General features: G+C 34.8%; 1 protein-coding gene across 5 annotated transcripts in view; it reads left to right on the top strand.

The window, feature by feature from the left end:
* XRCC4 (X-ray repair cross complementing 4) overlaps positions 1 to 19,536 on the top strand; it is a 336,322-nt gene that overhangs the window by 82,584 nt on the left and 234,202 nt on the right. The window lies entirely within an intron of this gene.

The following is a 19,536-nucleotide window of genomic DNA, read 5'->3' as shown; positions in this document are numbered from 1 at the left end:
TGCATGTTGCCTTGTCCTCAGTTCTTCTCTGAAGTGAATCTGCCTTTTCTATAGCTCAGGTTTAAGTCCACTCTTTTTTTGCAAACGGGTAATCTTCCTGTCTCTGGCCCTCCCTACTCTCATCTACCACCAGGGAGACATTTCTAAAATGCAAATCTAATCACATTATTCTGCTTAAAAATCATTGGAAGCCCTACCTTATCTTCAGCAAAAGGCCAAATACAGCCGATAGACATGCTATGTTGGCCCTAACATCTAGAAAAAATTAGAAATGAGTCTCTATCAATCAACATCAGGAGCTTATATCTAAAAATCTAAGTTTCTGGTCTCTCTTGAAAAATTAAAAATCTGAGTATTCTGGCCCCCATTTCCACCAGACAATAATCCACTACTACTACCTAGTGGCTCCCCCTGTAGAAGGGAAAAGCTTTCTGTAGTTTGTCAGCCCATCAGCTTTATTCATTCACTTTACCTGCCTGGCTCCTGAGGACAGTTGATTCCATAAGCCCTTAACTAGAGAATAAAGGCTAAATGTCTTAGCATGACATTCATAATTGTTTCCTAACTTCCTCCCATTCATTCTTTTCAAATCAAGTTGTATTTTAGTTGGATGATAGCATTTCAGTTCCTTCTGCCATACTGTGATTTCCATAAGGATGGGAAGTATGCTTTGTTTATGCTTTCATTCTCAGCCTCTAACATAATTTTTAACACATATTAGGAACTCAATGAAATTGAATTGAATGGTGTTGATTATACTTTCACACTAACACACTGATTTTATGTGCCCATTTACAAATTTACAATTTACAAATAATATATTGTAGTACTATGATGGTGGCAGTGGTTGTGGAAATTCTTTAACATAATCAGTATCTTGATCCTTCCATTCTTTAATAGGAGTGAGAATTGGGATTTCCCTGACAATGTTACATGTTCAGTCTTCTGGAGAACACAGAGAAAATAGGGCTTCCAGCTGGCTCTAGTTCTTTCCTTTGCAAGATATTGAAAGGCTTTCTATTTGTTGATATCCATAAAATCAGGAAATATTTATAAATTTTCTAAATAGATTTCCTAACCATTGCTAGGCATTAAGGAGCATTTTTAAAACTGATTCTTTAAGGTAGTTTTGAGAATGATGGGTTTGGTTATTGGAGAATTATATAGAGATAATAGAATTTCTACTGTATCTCTTCATGGTTGGATTAAAACATGAAAATGTAAATGGGATTATTGAATATATCTCAGTCTAGGAGGGTAAGTTTTATAGTGTTCTTTGTAATTAAATTGTCCTTTTAGGGTTTGAGGATGGCCTTTCCGCTGCATATTTTAGTTCTGTTTTTCCGAAATGTCACATTGAACTAATTAAAAAAAATATATATCTACAGTATCCCATAAAAGCATTATTGCATGAAGTAGAGGTACCTACTACTCATGTTAAAAAGGATCATAGATTATTGTTGGCAAATAGAAAGAAATCCTATTTAATCCAAGACAGGGTGGTTCCTCTAGGTTACTCACTGATGAGACAATAACAATGGAAAAATTTGCATCGTTGCTCTTTCTCGGCTCAGTTAAATTGTTAAATTGTGAACAAATTCTCCTTGTGATCTTGTTTTTGTGTTGCTCTTAAAGGTTCATAATATTCTGGACTGCTCTTTTTTCAATGATAATTAACAGTGATGACGTTAGTTGTGTGCGATAAATTGTTTTGTGCATATGTTCCAACAATAGTCATTATTTTCAGTACACTCTGGTTTTATTTTTAGATATTGTTCTAGTATTGCCTTTTTTTTTTTTTTTTTTTTTAAGTAGCTCCACATCCAATGCAGGGCTTGAACTCAAAACCCTAAGATCAAGACCTGAGCTGAGATCGAGTCAGATGCTTAACCAACTGAGCCACCCATGCACCCCAACTATTTCTTTATTTTGTTATTTAGAATGTTCAGTCCATACTCATGGAAAAAAAAAAAAAAGAACAAAAAGCCTGGATAGAAGTAGTTCTTCCCCCCCCCCCCCCACTTTTTTTTTAACTGAATTGACCAGAGGTTGCTCAAGGCATAGTGGGGGAATTTAGGAAATGAATTTAGGATATAACCATAGACTCTGTAAGGTTGAAATACTACCTGTATTAAAGTTTTCAAGAGCAACAATGCCAATATATAAAGAGATACATTATAAGGTATTGGCTTACACAATTGTGGAGCCTGAGAAGGCTTACTATCTGCCATTGAAGTCTGGAGACCCAGCAAAACTGATGGTGTAGTTAAAGGTCTGAAGGCTGGAGAGCTGGTGGTGTAGATTCAAGTCCAGGTCTCAAGACCTGAGAATCAGAAGCACCAGGGACAGGAAACGATCTGTGTCCCAGTTCAGGTTATCAGGCAGAGTGAATTCAACTTTCATCTGCATTTTGTTCTATTCTGGCCCTCAACTGATTGGTTAGGCTGATCTGTTTTACTCATTCCACCAATTCAAATGCTAATCTCTTCCATAAACAACCTCACAGACACACCTAGAAATAATGTTTAACTGGCTCCCTGGGCATTCAGTGACCCCATAAAGTTGACACATAAAATGAATTACCACACCAGCTTTTGCCAGTCTTGAGATTGAGAATCTGATTATGGCCCTATATATTGATACTTTGCTAATATTTGATGCTGCTACTATTATCCTGAAAATGTGCTTATCCTGGAATTGATGTACTTGTGAAAAATATTGAATACTCCATTAATGAGCATCTTTTTATAACACTTCTCATACTATATAACGGGTACATCCTTACAAGTCTCTTTGCAGGCAGGGGCATTGCTTTATCCTCTTTGTTGCTTTGATGTATATACTAGTATCTGGTGAAAAATTACATAAAAATGTTTGTTGAATGAAATTTTAAGGATGAACAATTCTTTGAGGCTATATAGTAGTTTCTCATTTTCTTCTTGAATGCCATTTATATAATACCTGTGAATTAGGGTAAATTGGGCAGTAGCACTGTTACAAGTTTTTGAAGTTCAAAGATTAAGGTCATAGCTTATTGGTAAGGGAACCTCATCTGGACTATAATATTTATCTCATGTATATCTTGTTTTGTATTTAAGTACAAAGATTGTGGATAACATTGTAAAGAAGGGAATTTGAAATTTTAGGGCATTTTGTAGCATATCTTGTTTTTCTTCATATTTTTAGTTTTAGCTAAGAGGAAGTTATTCCTAGGAAGAAAAATGTGTATTAAGAAAAATCAGAATTTAAATGATTATCAGTCTTTCATAGGTATGTAGGTCCAGGAAATGGCTATTAAAACCAGTTTAGTTGTTACATTTGACAACCTCAGAATTTAAAGTAGATTGTGAATTTATGCTCATTTAGCACAGATGTTTCTAAGATACACAGTTAAAAGTGAAAATATCAGTTAAACAAATAGAAATTTGCTTTTGAGGTAGCCAAATCAATAGATATTCATGTCTAGAAAATATTTCTAGATTGTAGAGCCAAGTTGGTCAGATTTCTTAAGATCAGTAAGAGGAGGTATATATATAAATGACCTTTGAGGATGGAGGTATGTTAGGAATATCCGTACAAATGAGAGTATTTGGATCAAGGGTAAGGTAAGGACAGATTGGAAAACCACCTCTTTTGGCCCCCCAATAATACCTGGTTTCTAGCTCCTGTGATTGATGTATGATGAACTGAAATCTTAGCTCTGTCCATTTTAAGAAAGCAACCTAACTTCATGGGAATGTCTTTTATTTGTTTGCTTAAAATCACCACTTTAGTAATTCTAAGGGGATATGGAATGTGACAGTTCCTGTCCCTTAATACATGGAATCCCTTTGGGAAGAGTTTCTGTCAAGTCATTTCAAAAGCAGTAGCCATCCCCATAATCAGTCCTTAGGTTTTTGATTTTTTTTTTTTTTTTTTTTTTTTAGTTTGTGCCTTGATCCAGTTGGTAATGATTGGGTAGCAAATCTGAGTTTATCCAAAGCATGAACTTGTAAATGCTTGCCATGAACTTGTAGAAGTTTACTTACCTAGGTTAAAAATTAAATAAACTGGTCGGAGCTACCTTTCCCAAAAGGAGCTCGGTATGTGACAGGCGTATCAGGCATCATGGCCTCCTTCTTCAGTTTATAGCCAAACACTGATTTATAAAATTATGATAATTTTTAAAGAGTCTACATTCTGTAGTTTTCTGACCTGGTTTATTAAGGGGAATGCTTTTTTCCTCCCTTAATATATTGTAACCATGACAGTAAGTGCAAAAGCATTTCTAGTAGTTGAACATAAATCTTTGATCTGACCTTTTGAGTCATATGATCAAAGAAAAATTGCCCTTTTAAAAATTTTATGAAATACTCATTTTGCATCTGACATTATTTCCCCATGGATATAACTCTTCATATAACTGTGTATCTCAGTGTATACTGTGTTTTCAGATTGCCACCCTCCTTTCCACTGCTCCCTCACTCTAGTTTTAGAGATTTATCCCTTAGCTCCCTGTTGAATAAATTGAGATTACTACATTGTCAAAATACAATAACTGCTATACCATTTGGACACTTTTGGCAATGAGTAAGTGTTCTCATTTGAGAGCTGCTTCATAAGAAACAGTTCACAGAGGTGGAACTACAGTATGCCAGAATAGTTGATTTCTTTTGGACTTAACTGAAACTAGGTTTCTGCTTTTAATATTTCCTAACAGCAAGGTGCTATTCTATGTAACATGACTTATTTACATAGTTACCACAAAACACTTGGTATTTCATGCAGTAATGACATTATTTCATTGAAAACAGTAATTTTAGTACTGCAGTATTTCAACATTTTTGTCTGGCTACATTTTTACTTTGTGCTTTTAAAAGTTGAAAATTCATGGTTGGGATATGATGGTTTATCTTGATTTTTCTGAAATTAATTTATTAACATTGTAAGCCTTATAAAATACTACTCTCTTTACATTTATGTAAAGCAGATATTTTATCTGACTTATCTTTGTATAATGTAGATTGCCTTGTACATACACATGGTAGGAGCTAAAGAAAGAATATTTAATTGAATTTCAAGTTTTTATATAGGATTCTTACTGACTACACTTCATATATTTCTTATGAAGTATTTTACTATAGAGCTCAAAATCTGAATTTATTACTATTAGCCCCAGAGAGACTTCTTATAGTCTTAGTACTTATATAGTATTATACTATTTTGTACTTAAACTATTATACTATTTTAGTCTTAGGTCCATAGAGCTCAAAATCTGAATTTATTACTATTAGCCCCAGAGAGACTTCTCTATTAACCGAATGCCTGAAACATAGTAAGTACCCAATAAATGTTACTTATTATTTAAAAATACTATGATATAACTTGGCTTATTTCATCACATTGATGGAATATATTCTCTGAATATTTCTTTATTATTTTGAAGACATTAATTTATTGATTTTTGGTATCCAGCATTGCAATAGAAATCCAGTGCCATTTTAACTCCTGATCATTCACATATAACCTGTTTTTATTTTATTTTATTTTATTTTATTATGTTATTTTAATCACCATACATTACACCATACATTACATACATACATTACATTACACCATACATTACACCATACACCATACATGTTAATCACCATACACCATACATTTTTGATGTAGTGTTCCATGATTCATTGTTTGCGTATAACACCCAGTGCTCCATTCAATACGTGTCCTCTTTAATACCCATCACCAAGCTAATCCATCCCCCCACCCCCTTCCTCTCTAGAACCCTCACTTTGTTTCTCAGAGTCCATAGTCTCTCATGGTTCGTCTTGCCCTCCGATATCCCCACCTTCATTTTTCCCTTCCTACTATCTTCTTTTTTTTTTTTAAACATATAATGTATTATTCGTTTCAGAGGTACAGATCTGTGATTCATCAGTCTTACACAATTCACAGCGCTCACCATAGCACATACCCTCCCCAATGTCTATCACCCAGCCACCCCATCCCTCCCACCCCCCACCACTCCAGCAAACCTCAGTTTGTTTCCTGAGAAAAGCACATATAACCTGTTTTAATGGAATCTGGAATCTTCTGGGATTCTCTTTTTGTCCCAGTCTGAAATTTAATGTTGTTATGTCTTCATAGAAGTCCTTTTTTAAATCCAGTGTGCTGGGACCTTAGTAGTCTCTTTCTGTCTGGAAATTTCAGTTCATGTATTTCTCCTACTTTTTAAATTCCTTTTCTGTTTTGTTTTATGTTTTGGCTAACTTTATTATGTGGATTTTAACTGATCGTCTTTTGGCTAACTCTATTATATGGATTTTCACTGATCCTGTACTGTGCTTATCCTCTAATCTTCTTATAATTTCTCTCCTGTTTTCTATCTATTTCTTTGTGTGTGTGTGTGTGTGTGTGTGTGTGTGTGTTATGTGCAGCCCAGAATTTTATTCTTTGATACCTCAAGTCAGTACGTATGGTTTCTACTTATCTATATGAGCTCTAGGTCAGGGGAGATTGCCCTGTGAGGAACTCATGGAAACATGGGTCTCACCCTGTTTTAGTACCTTCCAGTTGCTGCCTGCTGTCAGTCGTTCTTCAGTCCCTTGATAGGTTTTGTTTTTTGGTTTTTGGTTCAAAGTTTATAATTGTTACCTCCAGGGGACTTAGTCTAATATAGCTTACTTTGCCATTACCTGAACTGGAACTACCTCAGTGTTAATTCTTAATTACATTTTTCTTTGCAAGAAAATTCAATTAGATGCATGGTTACTATCTGTTGTGCTCTTCGGTTCTTCTCAAGTATCAATAGATAGTAATTTTTATATCTAATAGGCAGTTTTCCTATTTAGTGATTATTCACCTAAAAAAAGCCTTGAAAATTTTTAAAATGTTTTTTAGACGAATGCTTTGTTTTTATCTTGTCTCTAGGTAAATAAGGGAAAAAATCAAAGTAAATATTATTAGTTTTCTGTATAAATATTTTAGATAGAAATTTATTTCCTAAAGATCTGCCACTGAATTACAATAAAGTTTTTTAGGATTCTTATTTTTTTTTTTTTTTTTAAGTAGGTTCCACACCAGTGTGGAGCTCAGTGCAGGGCTTGAACTCATGACCCTGAGAGCAAGACCTGAGCTGGAGATCAAGAGTCAGAAGCTTAACTGACTGAGCCACCCAGGTGCCCCGTTAGTAAATATTTTTGAATGAAAAAAATATGGCAGAAGAATTTTTAATCCACAGTTTAAAAAGGCAATTATTTAAAATTTTTTTAGAAGTAAATTCATAAACCATACAGGAAAATTTTTGATTTTGTCTTTGATTTCATGTTTCATCATTTCATTTAAGTTGAGGATTTAAAGATACTTGGTACTTTTATGATTTTTTAAGGATCACTAGTTTTGAGTTTATTAGTTTATGATAATTGATTTTAAGAATATTAGAGTTACAGTTAACAATATTTTTTTATGAGAATATTTTGTTTCCAAAACGTTTCTAATGTCAATTTAATGACTTTTAACCAGTTATGCTATTTCATCAAAAAATGTAATTTAGTGCCTTGGGGGTAGGGTAGGGGAGGTTAGCCTTAAGTTTCTGAAATTTTTAAAGGACAAAGGGCCAGAATTTTATAATCAGAAAAAAAAAATTACAAGATTCTATTGTTTTAATTTTCCTAGAGAATGTTATGAGAGACCTGAACAATTGTTACTTAACAGGATAAACTGGTTTAAGTTCTGAAGTAAATGATCCAATCCATTTCATTTTATGTTTTATTAACACATTTCCTAATTATCCCACAGCAGGATATTTTATCATAAGTTTTGTCTAGTGTTTGCTTGCTTACTATTTCTTTGGGGCCTTAGAAGCTAAGCAACAGCAGTGATCCCAGCCCCAATGACATTTTTCTCTGTCATAGCCACTCTGGAATGCTACTGTGTTAAAGTAATCAACCATTTTTAGAAGACAAATCAAATTCAAACTAACTTAAGAGAATGGAGTTTTTTGTGTCTTTAGGTGTTACTTCCGTTGTGGTTTATTTACAAAATCCCTCATGATCAGCGCTTAGGTTTTTGTTCACAAATCTTGTATAGGATAAGTCATTATCACGCAAACAATGAATCATGGAACACTACATCAAAAACTAATGGTGTAATGTATGGTGATTAACATAACATAATAATAAAAAAAATAAATAAAATTTATATGGATATTAAAAAAAAAGGGTAAGTCATTATTTTGAATACAGTGGTTACAATTGCTTGTGTAGGACCCCACTGAAAATAAATGTCAGTATTGGGATTCTAAAATAGAGATTTCTAAGGTTCCCGTACACCATGTAATTCTTTTGATATGATCAAGGTATCAAAAATAAGACTAAGTAGACAGTCGCATTTATATTTCTACCTACAGATCATTTGGTAATCTTATCAGCTGCAGTGGAGGGAGTCTGATTTAAACAAAGCAATAAGAAACTTAGCCAAAGGACATAAAAATAACTCTTGATTAGATGAAGAAACATAATGATCCTGAATGGAGGAATTACACTGTTAATTCATATTGGAAATAAGTTAATTCCTTATAAAATAATTTGAAAATGAGTGTAATTCCAAGCAAAGCTCCTAGTATTTTTTAGTCGCTTTTTTTTGTTTGTTTTTAGCTTGTCTGAAATTCACAGTCAAAATTCTTGGGATGTGCTTGGCAAAACTAGACAATAAATACAATATTGAAAAAGGAATTATGAGGTGGAATTTATAATCTTTAATAATAAAACATTATAAAGCTGTCATAATTAAAGGAGCATCTTAGCACTCGTAAAAGAATAGTGAATGATGGTAGTGAAGAGGAAACTCAAGAAAATACTTAAGTATACATAAATATGTAGTTTCTAATAATCGTGGCGTTTTATATCAGGGAGAGAGTGGTTCACTGAGTAAATGGTGAGGGAACATTGCTTATGTATTTGGAGAAGTAAATTAAAAATGAAAATATAGGTAAGTAGTCACTTTCTCTGATTTGTAAAGACCTTGAAAGGAAACTATTTTTAAGATTTTATTTTTAAGTATTCTCTACACCTGGTGTGGGGTTGAACCTACAATCCCAAGATCAGGAGATGCATGTTTCACTGACTGAGCCAGCCAGGCACCCCAAAGGAAACTATTTTTACATTTAAGTACATTAAAACGTAAATGCTCTATAAGTAATATTGCCAGACCAGAAGAATATTTGTAGCATTTATGACCAAGTATTCATTCACGCAGTTAACAGACATATTTTGAATCCCTACTATGAGTGTGGGGAAGGGAGACAATAACCATTTATAAATAAAATGAATTAAGATGATGACAACTGCTGCAAAGATTATGAAATATTGTTTAATACCTGTACTATTGCTATTTCTTTGTAGGACTATTTGAAGGATTCTGGAATGCTTATATCATAGTTAAGGTAGTCAAGACAGTGTTTCCAGAGGTAACATTGAATAGAGACCTGAATAAAATACAAGAGGAAGCCATGTGCAATTCAGGGAGAAGAACATTCTAGAAGAATATGCAAAGACTATTAGTTTCCTGTTACCACCGTAACAAAGTAGGACAGACTTAGTGGTTTTCTTATTTCTTTCAGCATCAAGAGGCTGCCAGCCTTCCTTGGCCTGTGTCCACATCATTCCAATCTCTTTTCATCTTCACACTGCCTTAGCTCAGTCTGATCTCCTGCTTCCCCCTTATAAGGACCCTTGTGATTACATTGGGCCACCTGGATGATCCATGATAATAGCCCCATCTCAGGATCACTGATATAATCACATTTGCAAAGTCCCTTCTGCTATATAAGGTAATATTCACAGATTCTGGGAATTAGGATGTAGGCATCACTGGGGGTCAATTACTTATCCTGCCATAGACCCCGATACACTATATTCATTTTTAGTTGCTACTGTAACAAATAACCAGAAACTTACCAGCTCAAAATAATGTAAATTCACTATCCCATGTTTCTGTAGGTCAAAAGTCCAACACAGGGGCACCTGGGTGGCTCAGTCAGTTAAGGGTCCAACTATTGATTTCGGCTCAGGTCATGATCTCAGGGTCATGGGACTGAGCCCTGCATTGGGCTCCACGGTCAGTGTAGAGTCTGCTTGAGATTGTCTCTCCCCTTTCCCTCTTCCCCTACCCGCACCCTGCTCGCAGGCTCTCTCTTTCTCGAAAGAAAGAAAGAAAGGAAAACAGAAAGAAAGAACATCTTTAAAAAAAAAAAAGTCCGACATAGTAGTCTCATCTAGCTAAAATCAATGTGTCAGCAGTACTGTATTTCTTTTTGGAAGCTCTACAGAAGAACCCATTGCCTTGCCTTTTCCCAGCTTTTGGACACCACCCACATTTTGGTTCAAGGTCTCCTTCGGTCTTCAAAGCCAGCAATTTTGCATCTTTCTGTGCTTCTCTTCAAATTCCACGTCCTTCTGACTGTAGCTGAGAAAGGAAAAGGAAACTTCTCTGATTGTAAGGATTTATGTGAATAGATTGGGCTCATCCAGATAATCCACAATAATCTCATCATCTCAAGGTCTGTATCCTTAACACATCTGCAAAGTCCCTTTTTCACAGAGAAAGTAACATATTCACAAGTTACAGAAAGTAGGGTATAGACATTTTGTGGGGAGCACCATTAATTACATTTGGGGGTAGCTGCTTATTACATATCGGAATAATTGACCTATTCAAGTGAGAGATGCAATTAGAGAGGTAGTAATGGGACAGATTATAAAAAGCCTTTTTGTCCATTGGAGTATTTAAAGAGAAAATGGGTTGTAATAAAATGAGGAAACAGATCGATGCTATTCTGAAAAACTTTCTGGGATGATAGATTCTGTATCTGTGCTATCTGATACAGCAATTACTAGCTACATGTTGCTGTTGAGCCCTAAAATGTGGCTTGTGTTACTGAGGAGCTCAGTTTTTAATTTTAGCTAATTTAAAGTTAAATAGCTCATGTGTGGCTAGTAACTGTTGGAAGCAGGACTACTGGAAGAACTTTTGGAAGATACTACGTATATTTTTGGAGATATTTTGCTCTGACAGAAGCAGAAAACTGAACAGTAGCTAGAATTAGATATGACATTAAAGTGGTTTTGTTTTGTTTTGCTTTGCTTTTGTTTTTAGACTGGTAATATTGAAGCACATTTGTATTAATTATGTGTTGTTGAGTAACAGGTTATCACAAACTTGGCAGCTTGAAACCATGTACATTTATTATTTCATGGTTTCCATGGGTCAGAAATCCAGGCATGGCTTTGCTAGGACTCCTGTGAAAGCTGCAATCAAGGTTTTGTCCAGAGCTGCAGTCTCATCTCAAAGGTGAAAGATTTGTTTTTAAGGTCATGTTGTTGCTGGCACAATTCAGTTCCTTATAGCCTCTTGGACTGAGGGCCTCAGTTTCTTTGCTGGCTGTGATGGTTAACTTTATGTGTTAACTTGGATGGGCTAAAAGTGCCTAGATATGTGGTCAAACATTATTCTGGATATCTGTGAGGAAGTGTTTGGGTGAGATTAACATTTAGATAAGCGGACTTTGGGTAAAGCAGAATGCCCTCCAAATGAGGGAGGACCTTAGTTGAATGTCTGAACAGCACAAAAGACCGATCTCCCCAGAACAAGAAGGAAATCTGCCGAGAGATTTCATTGACTCTTCCTAGATTACCAGCCTGCTGGTCCACCCAGCAGATTTTGGACTTAACCAACCTTCACAATCATGTCAGCTGGGGCGCCTGGGTGGCTCAGTCTTTAAGTGTCTGCCTTCGGCTCAGGTCATGATCCCAGGGTCCTGGGATCGAGCCCCAAACCGGGCTCCCTGCTCGGTGGGAAGCCTGCTTCTCCCCCTCCGACTCCCCCTGCTTGTGTTCTCTCTCTCACTGTGTCTCTCTCTGTCAAAAAAAATAAATAAAATCTTAAAAAAAAAAAAAAAAATCATGTCAGCCAATTGCTTACAATAAGTCTCTATATGTATAAACATCTTATTGTTTCTCTGTCTTTAGAAAACCCATCTAATGCACTGGCTGTTGGTCAGAGGCCTCCTACGGTTTTAAAATGATTATTTGTCAGAAATCACTCTCAGTTCCCTGCTGCATGGGCTTCTCCAACATGGCTGCTAGTGTCATAAAAGCCAGCAAGGAAAAACTCTATTAGCAAAGTGGATATTATAATCTTATATAACTTAATCACTGAAGTGATATATGTTACCTTTGCTGTATTCTGTTGATAAGAAGCAAATCACAGGCCTCCTTGCAGTTAAGGGGGGGGGGGATTATACAGGATATGAGTCCCAGGAGGTTGAGATAATCAGGTGCAGTCTTAGAGGAAGTGCTGTGTACTATTTAAGCAGTCATTTTCCTGCATATAACCTTCCAGTGGCTTTTTGTTGTAATTGGAATAAATGCTCAACTTCTTACTGTAGCCTACAAAATCCTGTGATCTAGTCTCCTGCCTACCTTTTCCATCGCCTCAACTGTGTTCTCCCCCTAAGTTTTTGCAAGGTCTTTTTCCCTGACTACCACATCCAAAGATATGCTGCCCTCTAGTCACATTCTCATTACTTATTTTATTTTCTTCATTGATTCTACAGCTGTGTGAAATTATAATCATTGTGCACCATCAACTCTTTCCAAGAGAACACATTGTTTTCCTTTCTAACAGCAGTATCTCCAATGCCTAGTACATAGTACATATTCAAAAAGTCTGATAAATGAATGAATGAATGTATTCTGCGTTTCACCGTGTAAGAATGGGGATACTAACTTTTGACTCCCCCAAAACTTAATTTCTAATAGTCTTATGTTGACCAGGAGCCTTACCAGTAACATAAACCATCGCCTAACACATGTTTTGTATTTTATATGTATTATATACTGTATTCTTACAATAAAGTAAGCTAGAGGAAAGAAAATGTTACTAAGAAAATCTTAAGGAACTGAAAATACCTTTACAGGACTGTACTGTAAGAAGTCCACATGTAAGTGGACCTGTGCAGTTCAAACCCATGTCACTCAAGGGTCACCTGTACAACATAAATAATTAACCCTGCTATAAAATATGGAGTTTAAGTATTACTAGCTAAACAGTATTGATCTCCTCTATTGTGGCAAATGTAGCACATGCATGCAGATGTTAATATTAGGGGCACCTGCGGGTGGGGGGGTGTGAATGGGAACTGTCCCCATTCTATTATTCTATAAAACTAAAAGTGCTCCAAAAAAATAAAGTCTATTAATTTAAGAAAAAAAACTGGGGATACTATGTGTAATATGTAGCCACTGTCCTTTTGCAGCTTTTAGCATACTACAAAAAAAAAAAAGTAAATACTGTAATGCTATGATAGATATCCATACTTACTCACTAGACCACCCAAGTATAACTGAGTAAACGGTGAATGTCTAGTGGAAAATGCAGGGAAGAGCTAGGTTAGTAGTGAGGGGGGATGGACAGTGAATTCTGTTTGGGCATTTAAAGTTTGAGGTTTGCATAGGTCATTTTGCTGGCACCATTCCAAAACAGAGTTAAATGTGTACGTAAGTCTCGAGTTTAGGAGAGCCCTCACCTACATATACATTTGGCAGTTTTCAATTTATCGGTAATAATGGAAGCTGTGATATTGGATAATCCTATAACTATAGAGGAAAAAGAAAAGTAGGTCAAGAGACCATACCAAGAAATATTACCATTTAGCATCTAAGTGGAGGACAGAGAAGCATACTGCACAGATGTGATTAGATAAGTATTATGAGATTTAGAAGAGTGTTAGGGAATCCAAGGCAATATTTCTTTATCAGCACCTAATACCAAAAATAAAGTAACAGGCAAATAATAGGTATCTACTGCTTTCTGTCACCTCCCCCCCCCCAATCCAGTTACTATAAAAAATCTTCCAGTTGATTCTAAATCCCTGTATAGTATAATCTTTAATTATTAATTTTAACTCCTAATTAGGCTGAGATAAATCTAGATTTTACTGTATGTCTCATGAACCAAAAGACTCATCATCCATTTTAAGACAGTAGTGGAGTGAACATTTATAGTCATTCAAAGTAAAAGTAACTTTGGAGATTCCCTTACCACATAGGCTTTGGGTTTTTGTTGTGAAGGATTCTCTGACTTCTACCAATGATTTTTACAATTATGAAGACCAAAATAAGAATTCTTAGATGATATTTAATATATTAAAGCACATAGCATGGCCTTAAAATTCTAATAATTTTGTAGCACTCTAATTCGAGATCAGAGTATTTTTCACTTTTAGATGATTGCATTTTGATTGTAAGAACCTACAGAATCTAAAATATACAGAGCCTTGCTTGACCATACAATCATCTTGAGATATTTAAACATTTTTTTTATGAGCTGTAAGAAATTTGGGCAAGAAAACAGTGGGAAAAGTGAGATTAGTATTCTCCTAGTATATAGAGCTCTTTTATCTTTTTTAGAAGGAGTCCTTATCAGTATTCTTTTCTAAGTTCTAGATATCTTCGAAAAGAAATGTGATCAGTTGTCAACCTAGAGAAATTACTGCTTTAGGAGGTACATTTGTAATGTTATTTATTTAAATATGAAATAAACATTTCAACAGGCCACTAAACCAAAGAGTTCATGATACATATCTTAGTAAAAATATATTTGATCCAAAATATGAACAAGTGATAATTAACATAAGTAGGCCAAAGTAATACAGTTTAGTCTCTTTTTTAAAACTTGACTGATTTCCTATATTACTGAATTTTGTAACTGTGTATTATAACAGCTAAGTATATGCAACTGTGTATTTGTCTAAAATAGACAAAACATTCTGTATTATAAACTATAATGGGCAGGCTTTACTTTTTTAGTGTACACATATCTAGATACAGCTAAACTTTAGTCTGATAGGAATAAATTAAAAACATACTGAAAAAAATGAGTTCCTCCTTGCCGTCATTTGCCTTGTAATAACATCAAGGTATCTTTATTCCTCCTTTTCCTTTAGCTTTACATTTTGGTTCCCAGAACAGTAGCAAAAATTACGTCTGCAAGGTTATTTAGACTACTTTGATAATGTATCAAAACTCAAATTCTTTAATTGATGTGTTCTAAGCAGAATATCAGCTCACTCTGTGATAACTCTCCTCTCCCCAGAAGCATTCAGAAGGGCCACAAACAATCCCCCAGGAATTGGTTAGTAATTATCCATAGTGTTTATTTTGTATACTTTAGTAATGCTGTATATTCTCTTTAATCTGGTCACTCCAAAGAACCTGAAAACATTCTTTAAAAAAAATCTGACAAAAAAAATCTGTGTAGGTTTTATTAAACATATATATTATCATAGTATCAAGTGCTATTATATAGTTTTTTAACATGCATTTTTTTGTTTCAGTTATACTGTTCAATAAGATAAAACTTTGTTATATTCTTGAACTATTTAAAATATTTTTTAATTTGTGTTCAGAGCATCACGGTCCCATTTTTTTTTTGCTTTTTGTCTTTTTTAAGTAGGCTCTGCCCCCAGTGGGGAGCCCAGCGTGGGGCTTGAACTCACCCTGAGATCAAGACCTGAGCTGAGATCAAAAGTTGGACACTTAACTGACTGAGCCACCCAGGCGCCCCATTGTCCCAGTTTTTTTATTTGCCTGCCCCATTATAGTTACATTCCTTTATTAATAAGGATCATTCCAATAAAAAATTGGAGTCTTTATTTAGTGCTTAATATTTGTCTAGAGCTGTGCAAGATACTGTAGAGACAGTGAAAAAATGTAAGATAGGCCCTCTGATCTTAAAGAGCTAGATATTTAAAAGACTACATTTCTGAAACAACCAGAGGAAAATATAAGGAGGATGACAGGAGGGAAAAATTTTGAGACAAACTCTGAAGTATTAAGAATAGACAGGTCAGTATAGGCTAAAGTAGTTATAGAGAATGTGACCTGGGCTTTGAAGTGGGTGGGTAAGGAGGTATGTCATTTAATCTTGGATTTAAGAATTGACAGATACCCAGAATAAACAAAGCACTGGCTAAAGAAAATAGATAAGTTTTCTGAAATTGAGACCTTTTAATGCAGATTGGATTTTTTTTTTTTTTAAAGATTTTATTTATTTATTTGACAGAGGGAGACACAGCGAGAGAGGGAACACAAGCAGGGGGAGTGGGAGAGGGAGAAGCAGGCTTCCCACAGAGCAGGGAGCCCGACGTGGGGCTCGATCCCAGGACCCTGGGATCATGACCCGAGCCGAAGGCAGACGCCTAACGACTGAGCCACCCAGGTGCCCCTGCAGATTGGATTTTAAAAATGTTATTATTTACTTGTTTTAATATCTAAAATTATGACACTTTAGAACCAACTAATGCAAACTCCTACAGTTATCAACATTTAAAAAGTTAATTGTTCTCAACTTAAAATTTTAGATTATAGACTGTGTCTTAAAGATGTGTCTTAAAATTTTAGATTAAAGACTGAATGAGGTGCCTAGTATAGGTCTATGTACCGAATTATCTACAAGATCTTGAGAACTGACTACAAAAAAACGTTTTTGACCATGCCTCTAAAGGAGAGACATGCTTTCAGGATGCCTTTAATTTGTGGTTTCTGATTCTGGTGTACCATTTGAAGTCCTGATTTTATATTTAGATTATTTTGAAATTACAGAACTAATAATTAAAAGCTGTGCTAATAGCCTTCTATGTCAAACAAAAAGCTAAAGTAGAAGTTTTTAAAACCATCGCATCCATATAATGTGGCTTTTGTGCAAATTTGCTTGTTTTAAAAATAATACTTTTTTAAGTTGCCACTTTTTATTTGTAGGCTAGTATAAAGGTCTGCTGGATATAGGGGCACATGGGTGGCTCAGTTGGTTAAGCGTCAGACTCTTGATTTCGGCTCAGATCATGATCTCAGGGTCTTTGGATTCAGCCCCCTGTTGGGCTTTGCACTCAGCACAGAGTCTGCTTGTCCCTCTCCTTCTGCTCCTCCCCCTACCCATGGTCTCTTGCTCTCCCTCTGTCTTTAAAATAAATAAAATCTTTTTTTTTAAATCGGCTTGATATAGAGTGAGAGTGCAGAAATACTTTACGCTTCTCGTTTCATTAGGTCTGATAAAAGGCCCTGATCAGAGTTCAGTGCATATGTCCCCTTCCATCTTCATTGATGCGGAAAGGCTGGAACAGCAGCAGTGAGGGTAGAAGGGAGCTTTGTGCTGTGGCTCTGAACTGCGTGTGTTACAGGAAGGATGGCCCAGCAGAGTTCCTCTGCCATTTCAAAATTTTTCTAAGAAATAAGTTGAATGTTTCAAGTAAATTTCTTTTCTTGGATTGAATTCTAGATACTTCTTGTATATTTTTATGGTTTAGAAAAACATGTTCACACCCATTAAAGGACCAAATACTAGTGAATATAATTAGAAAACGGAAACAGAAAATAGTTGCCTATTCCTAAGAAATGACATTTTAAGTTTATTCTATAGTGACTAGCCAAGAGAAGATTTAGGAATTCTCTTTTGGAATTTGAATATATAGGTTTGAATGATATTTTGAAAGAAATGGCTTATTAGTGATTTAGAATTGGTTCCCTTCTTCCTTTGCCATCTAAGATAGATGAGTAGGCAGCTGGACTTATGCTCATCTGTACATTTGTATTTTACCAATTACTTTATTCAGGATCAGAGTGTGGCATGAATTCATTATCCATTTGGCATTGTTGAAACTTTCAAATAATTAAAAACTCTTTCATTTCTAAAAATGTCTATCTCTGCCTGACAATTGTGATAATGAGAGAATACAAAATCATTTTGTGGGCTTATGTTTTACTGATAATGTAATGTATTATATAATAATAAGCTTAATTTTTCTTCTATTTTATATCAATTCAAAGTTATATTCTATATATTCTATAGGTGTTCTTTAACTTGTGTGTGTGTGTGTGTGTGTGTGTGTTTATAACTAAGAAAAGCTTCAAAAGGTAAATGCTTAAATTTATTTTTGCCCTTAAATTTACTTTCAATTTATATATTCTTTACACAGATAAAACTTTCTTTTCATATGTGTGTGTGTATATCTGTGTGTGTGTGTGTATAAATACACATATATATATACTATGTTCCTATTAAATGAATACCATAGTAGAAATTACTGATCTGGCAACCCAAAAAACCTTCAGTTTTGCTCTCAGTTCTACCAGTCAATGCCATTAGAGTCTCTCTTAAGAATTATGTGTAGGTTGTGAATCTAATTCTTCCTTTTACAAGTTTTTAAATTTTTAATGTTTCATTACTTATTTTTTAAAAGATTTATTTATTTAAGAGAGAGAGAGTGTGTGTGGGGAAGGGGCAGAGGGACAGAATGTCCAAGCAGACTCCTGCTGAGCAGAGAGTCTGATATGGGCCTCTTGTCTCACGAGTCATGACATCAGGACCTGAACTGAATCCAAAAGTCAGATGCTTAACTGAGTGAGCCACCCGGGTGCACCACTAGATTTTTTATTTTATTTTATTTTATTTTATTTTATTTTATTTATTTATTTATTTATTTAATTATTTATTTTGTTGTTGTTCAGTTAGATACCACTAGTTTTTAAATTAGGTTATTCTCTTATGTCAGGAAACAGCATAACAGCATAGCATAGTAGAATTTTGGCTATATTCCTTCAATATATTAGATAACTACTCTGAACCTCAGTTTACTAATTTATGAAGTAGATATGATAGTTTCATTCTGGTGATGATTAGATGAGTTGTATGTGTGTTTTGCCTGAGTTAAATTTCAACTACAGGACATGGTAACTATATAATAATAATTATCATTTTTAAAATCTTATATGTAGCTATTACAATAATTTTAATAGTAAGGATAATTATAATTATGATTAAATCACTATATTTCATTATTTTTATCTACCAAATGAGGACAACCCATGTCCCCTTCTAAATTCCATAACTATAATGAAACTGTATTATACTATTTTATTTTAAAGTGCCTTCTAGTAGAGGATATATTTTCACAAGTCTTACCTTTATGAAGAAGTACACAAACTTGACATTAGACAGTATTATTTGTAATTTATTGGTTTTTGAATCAGAGGTAATTACTGAATGGTACCTCAGGTTTATCAGTTTCCTAAAACCCTGCATTTCTCTTAACTATTACCAAAATTTTGCTCTTTCTTCAGAAATATATTATGTCACTTATTCTCTTATCGCTAGTAACAGAAAGTACAGTTAAAAATCTTCGTGTATAAAAATAAATAAAATCTTAAAAAAAAAAATAAAATAAAAATCTTCGTGTATAGGGATGCCTGGGTGGCTCACCCAGTTAATCATCTGCCTTTGGATCTTGTTATGATCTCAGGGTCCTGGGATCGAGTCCTGCATCAGGCTCCTTGCTCAGCGGGGAGTCTGCTTCTCCCTCTGCCTGCCACTCCCCCTGCTTGTGCTCTCTCTCTCCGACGAATAAATAAATTTAAAAAAATCTTGCAAAAAAAAATCTTCGTGTATAATTCCTTTTCTTACTCTGAGAGGTGACTTAAATTAAGTTGTAATAAACAAATG

Source organism: Phoca vitulina, unplaced genomic scaffold, assembly GCF_004348235.1.
Source record: "Phoca vitulina isolate PV1807 unplaced genomic scaffold, GSC_HSeal_1.0 scaffold6, whole genome shotgun sequence".
In the NCBI taxonomy this organism is placed as follows: Eukaryota; Metazoa; Chordata; class Mammalia; order Carnivora; family Phocidae; genus Phoca; species Phoca vitulina.
The sequence above is the reverse complement of the archived record's forward strand: the minus strand, read 5'-3'. Positions and strand labels throughout refer to the sequence as shown.